Source organism: Myotis lucifugus, unplaced genomic scaffold, assembly GCF_000147115.1.
Source record: "Myotis lucifugus unplaced genomic scaffold, Myoluc2.0 scaffold_40, whole genome shotgun sequence".
Lineage (NCBI taxonomy): Eukaryota > Metazoa > Chordata > Mammalia > Chiroptera > Vespertilionidae > Myotis > Myotis lucifugus.
Genome location: NW_005871088.1, coordinates 7,292,950 through 7,301,979, shown reverse-complemented (window position 1 = coordinate 7,301,979; position 9,030 = coordinate 7,292,950). Strand labels below are relative to the sequence as shown.

Below are 9,030 nucleotides of genomic sequence, written 5' to 3'. Positions count from 1 at the left end.
TGTTCATCTGTTTTATCTGGCTCAGAGTACAGAAGTCACTTAGAGAAGGAGATGATGTTTATTAAAACCAAGGCACTTGTTATAAGCTGAATTGTGCCTTTCCCCAAAATTCATATGTTGAAGTCCTAACCCTAACTTTCTCATAATATGACCATATTTGGAGACAGGATCTTTATGGAAGTTATTAAGTTAAAATGAGGACATTAGGGTGGGTGCTAATACAATATGACTGGTGTTTTTATAAGAAGAGGACATCAGGACACAGACACATTCATAAGAAAGACCATGTGAAGACATAGGGAGATGACCATCTATAAGCCAAGAAGAGAGTCCTGGAACAGATCCTTCCCTCACAACCTTCAGAAAAAGAAAAACTCTGCTGACACCTTGATCTTAGACTTCTAGGCTCCAGAACTGTGAGCAAATATACTTTTGTTGGTTAAGTCATCCAGTCTGTGGTACTTTGTTACAGCAGTCCTAACAAACTCATATAGCACTTCCTGCGGCTGATGTTATTTCCTGTTCCCTCAATTTCAATGAGCTTCTCCCAAACTATGGCCATGGTAGCTGACAGAAGCTTTGCTTTGCCTTTCCTCTCATGGAAGCTTGCTAGTTACTATTTTCATGAACTTTAGAAATCCCACCTTAATTTTGCCCTGTGGTATTTAGCCACCTCCACACTGCCACCAATACCATTGCTTATTTGGTCCTTGACCCATCACTTCTCACAACTTCCTGTTCTTGAAATACCCAGTTTTAAGGCCCTAAGCATCCGGACCCATTCCTACCCTTGGAAAGGAGGAGGAAGGTAACTACAATTAATGGAGCACAACTCCTACTGCCAGGCATTTTGCTAGGTCTACCATGCTCCCCTTATCTACTCCTTTGAAGCCAGTATGATACCCTCAGCCACTCTGGATTGTCTTGTTACCTTCACATGTTCCGCTCTCTGCTTTTGCCATTACTGCTTCCCTAAAATGTGGGCTCCAGTAGGTCAACACAGTAAACTGATCTCATTCAAAGATTGATTTGTTAATTCAATACTCTAAATTAATATGTATAATTAATATATTAGAAAACTGAATTTTCCTTAAGTAGGACATTTCTGCCCTTGATTTATGTACATGTTTATCACCATCCACTGACCCAGGAAGTCAAATACTCACTTCTCTGGATTTAGGCTCTACTCTATGGTCAGTTCTGCTTTCAATATTCTAAACACATAGAAGAAAGGAAACTTGACCTACTTAAGAAAATACTATATCTCACCCAACCAAAATTAATGTTACCTTATTGTTTCCTTCTAATTCTATTGTAGCTGCTCCTAATGTCAGTATCCTGTGGCTGGTGGTATTATGCTTTCTCTGTTTTAAGTAAATTAAATATACTCCTACCATTAAGAATGACAATGAAACTATGGTACCATTGGTACCATAGTTCTGATTCATAAGGAAGTATTTCTTTTCTATACCTTACAAATGCCATAGAATTCATTATAAGTTGTCATTGCAACCTTATTTTCATGGAAATTGTGCCGAGTTTAAGAAGTTCAAGAAACAGATCTTTTCTTCCCTAAAACAGCAGATGTTTTCACATATTTAACTGAGAAGTCAATGTATGAGCAATCTGTGATAAGAAAAAACAATCCAGCCCTTGTTAAGCAAAAGAAGACTTAAAATCACAAGCAGCAACTTGGACCTGGGAAGGATTGTAATTTTTCTGTAAATTGAGAGATGAGGACATTGTTGGTCGGTGACCCAGGCTGTGAAAGAATTCACAACTAAGAGAAGAGATAGATGCAGAGATATGGAGTTTATTTTACTTTTCCCAAAGGGAAAGGGCCGGTGCATTGCTAATCAATACAAGGGCAAGAAACAAAAAGGGGCTTCGCCTTTTAAAAAATAATGGCTACTGTTGCTAGGTGACAAGGAAGGGAGGGAGATTTGGGGCTGAGACAGTCCAGCAGATATCCTAGGGAAGTGTCTTATCAGTATTTTTCCAAAGCCTGTAAAACATGCTTAGAGTAAAAGTTATGGAATGCAAAATAAGCTTGCTTGACTCTAGCCAGTTTTCCTCAGAGTTTAGAATGTCAGCCCATAGAGTAAGGGCTCATGGGTTTGATTCTGGTCAAGGGCATGTATCAAGGTTGCAGGCTGGATCTCTAGCTCCAGTTTGGGCAGGTGCAGGAGGCAACCAATCGATGTGTTTCACATTGATGTTTTTTTCTCTCTCTGTCTCTTCCTCTCCCTTCAAATCTCTCTAAAAATCAATGGAGCCCTAACTGGTTTGGCTCAGTGGATAGAGCATTGGCCTGTGGACTGAAGGGTCCCAGGTTCGATTCCGGTCAAGGGCATGTACCTTGGTTGTGGGCACGTCCCCAGTAGGGGGTGTGCAGGAGGCAGCTGATCAATGTTTCTCTCTCATTGATGTTTCTAACTCTCTATTTCTCTCCCTTCCTTTCTGTAAAAAAATCAATAAAAATATTTTTAAAAAAAATCAATGGAAAAACTATCCTTGGGTGAGTTATTAATAACAACAAAAAAGGTTTGAAGGGGTGGTGAAAGGGAACTTTCAACTAATTATCCCTGAGTTGTAAAAACAGCAGGGAGGGGGTGTAGGCAAGAATGTAGCCTTGAAAGTAGCTTATCTTGTCCCTCAGTTTGAACAGAAGGGCTGTTTAAATCAGAGGAGCTAACAATCTTGGGGTTTAATTACTAGGTGCTTATCATAGCTTATGGAAGGTTACAGTAAGGAAAAAGAGGCCTTTTTCTTATCCTTACAGACACCAGTGGGTTATGAAGATTTTTTTGAAGAAACACACAGAAATGTGACTAAAAGAGGTAAACTCTAATGTAGCATACAGATGAGTAGGAAAAAAAAAAATGTTTATACAGCCCTGGCTGGGTGACTCAGTTGGTTAGAGTGTCTTCTTATACACCAAAAGGGTTGTGGGTTTGTTTCTCAGTCAGGCATACCTAAATTGCAGGTTCAATCCCTGGTCAGGACATGTACAGGTGACAACCAATTGATGTTTCTCTCTCACATGAAAGTTTCTCTCTCCTTTTCTTTTTCTCTAAAAGCAATAAAAACATATCCTTGGGTGAGGATTTTTTAAAAAGTTTATACAAGTTTGAGACCATGATATTTGCTCTCAAGCAGTCATTGTTATTAAAGAGGCGAGACTGTGGGATGGTAATGCAACCTTGTTCTTATTACCAAAGTTAAGTGTTTCAATATTTTATAAGTGCTAATTCCAAAATAAGTGGCCATACATAAACTTCAAGTGTTAAAAAATGTCTTGAATTTCATAAACCCACAAGATGTAGAAGCAGTAATATTAAAATGTTGAATAAACTTACAAATTCTTAGCATTAAACTAGGTTTTGACTCTCCTTTTTCATACACACTGATGCTGTAAACTAACATGAAATATTGCAATAGAAACTTCATAAAAGGCTGTAGGGAACAGGAAAGTCTTTCCAAAGAATAATTGCTTAGTGCCTTTCATCAAAACTAGACTTAAGCTCCTCTGAGCTGTGGGAGCCACAGCGGCCAGAACCTACTACATAGTAAAGCCTGATGACTCTCAGACTGAAAACTCTTTCAAACTCTTGCTGCTTGAACTCATCTCATTCAGCAACCTGGTTATACTCGAGGCAGCTTAATACTTCCTGGAACTTTTCAAGAACCTTCCTTTCATAGCTTTTCTACTAAATTCATGCCATTGAACATGTGGGATTCTATAGTATTTCTGAGTGCTACCCTATCTCTATTGACTTCATATTCTAATTCATATTGTCTGCTTCTTTTATAATCTGGTCAATATCATGTATACCCAAACAGTCTTGGTTGGTGATGTTGATTTTGTTCTTCCTGCCAGTACTTTCATTGGCAACATTTATATTTATAATGATATTGGTGTCTATGTGAAAGGTCACCTGTATTTTAGGAATGCCACATTAGTAAGCTAGAGAATTCCAGGAGCATGAACTTGCCAAGCAGTTTCTTCCTCTTAGGTAAAGCTTTTTCTTCCTCATACACTTTCATTAAGACAGTGGTCTCTTGTCAAAGTAAGTTGTGAACATCTGAATTTGCTTTGTAGAAACAGTGGTGTTTCTCTGGATAAGGGATGTCACATCCTCCCTGCCATTTCAATGCCCAGGGAGAAAGGGTTAATATCAAGGTCAGAAGATCAGGCACATTACATTCTCTGATTTGTCAACCAGGAGAATAGGTTCTTGTATAGTAGTTGTGCCATATGCCACTGCCTCCTCTGGGTTGATGGTCTTGTTGAGCTCCTTTCAATTCAAGAAATCTTTCAGCAATTTTTCGAACTATGGGATACAAGTGGAACCACCCACTAACACGATTTCATTAATTTGGCTTTTGTCAAATTCAGCATCCTTCAGAGATTTCTCTACTAGCTTTATGATACCATGGGAAAGACACTAAACTGCTCAAAGTGGGCTCAGGAAATGGAAGTGTAGAAATCCACATCCTTCAAGAATGAATCAATTTCAATCCTGGCATTAAAAAAGAAACAAGAAACATTTTGCCTTCTCACAGACAGTCTGGAGGCACAATACTGCCCACTTGTTGGAGGCTATATCCTTCTTGTGTTTGCATTTGAACTCTTCAATCAGGTGCTTCACCATAGGTTATCCAAGTTTTCCCTATCCAGGTGGTTGTTACCAGATGTGGATTTTACTTCAAAGATGTCATCCTTGATGTTTTGGATAGATACATCAAAGGTGCCATAACCCAAGTCAAAGATCAGCACATTTTTATATTTTTTAAAGCTTTTTGTTTGTTTGTTTCATTTTAATCCAGGCCATAGATGATGGCTGCTGTAGTAGGCTCCTTAATGATTCTCAGGATATTAAGATCAGTGATGTTCCTGCATCCTTGGTGGCCTGACACTGTGAATCATTTAAGTAGGCTGGGACACTAATTACTGCATTTTATATTTTCTCCCCTAAATAGGCTTTCCCTTTTCACAAATCATTTGGGAAGGCCAGTGCTTCACTCTGACTGAACTGTGGCATCATCAAACTTGCAACCAATCAGCCTCTTTGGCATCAAAGATGGTACTGGTAAGGTTCATCACCTCTTTGTTCTTAGTAACTTCACTGATGAGGTATTCACTTAGTGAAAGCTATATAACTTGGACCAGAACTGTCACCTTGATAATTGCCAATGAGCTCTACTTTTTCAGTCTTCAGCCAGAAGACTCCCTACACATGAATAAGTGGTATCCAGTTCAATACCAATCAGCAGACATACTGATTAAAGAAAGAAAAGGGGGGAAATGAGGCAGAAAATAGTTCTTTTAAAAATCAATAGCAACAACAGCCTCTTGCAGTTAACTGCCACATGAGACATATATTGTCTATTTTTCCACCACCTCCTCTTCACTGTATTTTGGTCCTTATGTAGGTCAAACTCAAATATAAATAGATTCAGTTTTACAACTCATTCAGACAGTACTGGGTTCCATTTGTTTTCTATTGTTTGCAGACCTCCACTGCACTTGGAAATAGATGCTAGACTACAAGGTGACCACCCAAATTCTGAGAATAGTATCAAACCATCTTGGCAACCAACAAGGCTTCAAAACTTTGGGGTCATTTTTGGCTTCTCTCAGGCCTACATCTAATTGATTTCCTGATCCAGTCATTTTTTCGTCTTTGCATGTGTCCTTTCCAACAGCCACCACTCAAGTTCAAAGTTTTATTACTTCATGTCCAGATTATCACAGTAGTGTCATCACTAGTACATCTCCTTTCTCTGATTTCTTCTCTTATTCGTGACCATCATTCCTTTGTCTATCCATCCATCCATTCATTCCTCCATTCATTTAATAAACATCAATTGTGTATCTACCATTTGCTAAATACTGTTAGATGTTGAAAGTAACGAGATGAATTTAAAATGGCTGCTATCCTCTAGGCATACCTTCATGCTGACCTTTTAAAATTATGCCCTTTATGAAACTAACCCTTGCTCAAAAACTTGTTCCCCATCACCTACCAAATAAAATAAAATAAAACAGAACCCTTTCCCTGCCAACCCAGTATGGCTTATGGAATCATATAGACACAGATTTCAGTCCTGACTCTATCATTTGTAGCTTTGCTAGTTTATTAATGATAACCAATCTCAGTCCTCAGTTTTATGTCTTTTTTAAAAATATATTTTTATTGGCTTCAGAGAGAAAGGGAGAGGGAGAGAGAGATAGAAACATCAATGATGAGAAAGAATCATTGATCAGTTGCCTCCTGCACGCCCCCTACTGGGGATCGAGCCCTCAACCCAGGCATATGCCCTTGCTCTCGATCAAACCCGCGACCCTTCAGTCCCCAGGCCAATGCTCTATCAACTGAGCCAAGCCGGCTAGGGCAGTCCTCAGTTTTCTTACCTCTAAAGTATACCTACCATTTTGGCGCATAGTAGGTGCTCATTAAAAGTTATTTCCTTATCTTTAAATAATTTATATCCCCAAACATAGATTCATATAGAATCAGAATATAATGGATTCTAGATATCATCAAATAAAGCTTCCTGATTTGACAGTTGGGGAACCTGAGGTGTGATTTGGGAAATGAATGGCCCTCAGTGACACAGAGATTTTGTAGCAGGTGGAGATCTGAAAGCAAGTCTTCCTGACTCCCCAGCAAAGTCCTAAAAGGAAGAAGCCAGGAAATGTTTATGGGGAAAATTTGAGGACAGGAAGGTAAGGGCTATTTCTAACCAGAAGTGTGTTTAGCTTGATGATCCAGATTTCAAATATGTAGCAATGTTCAAATATGTAGCAATTCTTTCCATTTACAGGAAAAGGCTACTTTTATTTTTCTCTAAATTTCAATGTGGAAGTTATTGATGAATCTGAAAAAAACTGAAAGCATAACACAGACTTATCTGACTGACATTAAGGTAACTTATATAGTAGCATCTCCACTGGAGATATAGATGGAACTAACACAGTAGGCAGAATGAGGGGTGAGGGAGTTATCAAACTACAGAAGGTTAATCCTGGACTGGTGTTTTCAGAAACTATTGAGTCTAAGATATTCAGATGCTAGGTAAGAAAACTAAGGCCCAAAGGAGGCCCAAAAACTCAACAATAAAAAAGAATGAAAACATTCTCTTTGCAAAAACATGGGTGGACCTTGAGGGTATTATCTTAAGTGAAAAAAGTCAGACAGAGAAAGACAAATGCCATATAATTTCACTTAGATATGAAATCTAAAAAACAAACCCACAGATACAGAGAATAAGCTGATGCTTGTCAAAGGCAAGGGAAGTGGGGGAGGGGGATAGGTAAAAAGGGGAAGAAAGGGATAGACCAAGATTGCCATATTCTTATAGACAGAGCCAGAACACCTGACTTTTTAAAATCTAGCAATTATTCCATTTGACTACACTGGCTGCTCAAACAGAAATATGTTCATCAATTAGCATTTGTTGAATACGTACGTGCAGATCACTGGACAGAGCACCAAAGAAAAGTTGATAAGTTATACCTGGGCTAAAAGAGATTAAGAGTAGAAGGGAAACAAGCTGTTCAGTTGTCTTTTGTGTACATGTAACCCGAGCAGCATAGGCAAAATATATAAATGTCTGAGTCACAGCCAGCCTAAGCAGGGTTACTCCAAAAGAGGTTACACTGTCATTTAAAATTAAAATTTAATAAGTTATATTCAACATGAGTTGAAAACATTCATAAATTTAATGAATCATCTAATTAAATATTATATATGCAACAGTATGGAGCAGTCTGAGGGAAAAACCTTGTGTTATTTTTATGGTTAAATGCAATTAATAAGTAATGTTTAAAAACAAAACCCTCTTGAATTTCAGAAAGCTTTTTTTCTAAAGCAGAAAATGTTTATTTCATAAACTATCCCTTGTTTTAAGGAATTACATGCTTATTTTTGCTTTCGATGCTAAGTAGTCAGCTGAACTATAATTTATACCAACCACTGTGTTGTCAGGCTAGACTTAGTCAAGCCCACTTTCATGCAAAAGGATTACATGGCAATATTGTCAAGTATTTTGTTGTGTTATGATGCCAAAGTGATTCCATGTTAGCAGTCTGTATCACTGGGAGAAAACACTACATTTTTTATATCAGTATATGACATCTAGTTTCATTTATCCTATATTGTGGTAAAGTTACCTTTTACTCTTCTTGCGCAACTATTAATAAATATCTTCTGAATCAATATGTCAGCTAGCCTTAAGCCCAATATTCAAGATAAAGTGGGAAGTTCAATTTGAAATTTAACAATTTGCTAGAAAGTTCATGGAGTGCAAGTTTGAAAATATTTTAGCTATATCAGCCTGGGTTTGAAATACTGCTCCTCATCCCTCCTCTTAGAAAGCCTTCTACTTAACTTTGGAACTTTGGTAATTCATAGAATATTAAACACCACCTTCCCAAGCAGCATGGCTAACTGTGGAACAAATCATCTTTCATAGCCCTAACTACCTAAGGGAATTCATTTAGTCCAAATGAAAGATTTTCAGATTTCCAAATAGCAGAAATGGTGTTCAAGTCTTGAACTCTAAGTAATGTTTTATTTTTTTTCAGTTGGGTGATGAGTACACAGGTAATCACTGCACTATTCTTTTACCAGTTAGGTATTTCTTAACTAATAGATCCATCTCTTTGAGGTTCATGGACATAATTAGTTCTTTAAAATTTAATAATTACCATAAGTATTGTATTTGGTAATGTAATAGATCCAGGCAACAAAAACAGATTTTTGTATGCCTTCATCCAGGATACATCATTACCCACTACATTCTCAAAAGTGAAATCTCTATTAAGGCCCACAGAATTTTGCTACTAAATACAGTTGAATCAACTCCTTCCCTGTGAGTTTGGGGCTACTACCCTATTTCATTTTTCATTAATTTCCTTACATCACTTAGCATAGACCCACTTGTCAAAGGCAAATTTTACTTTTCTTCCAATTCAACTATTCCTCAGTCTTTCACACATTCCCCCAGGAACTGTATTATACC

At 37.8% G+C, this 9,030-nt stretch overlaps 1 pseudogene; it reads right to left on the bottom strand.

Moving 5' to 3' along the window:
* Positions 1–3,494: 3,494 nt before the first annotated feature.
* LOC102440983 lies at positions 3,495–5,677 on the bottom strand (annotated as a pseudogene).
* Between the last annotated feature and the right edge of the window lie 3,353 nt (positions 5,678–9,030).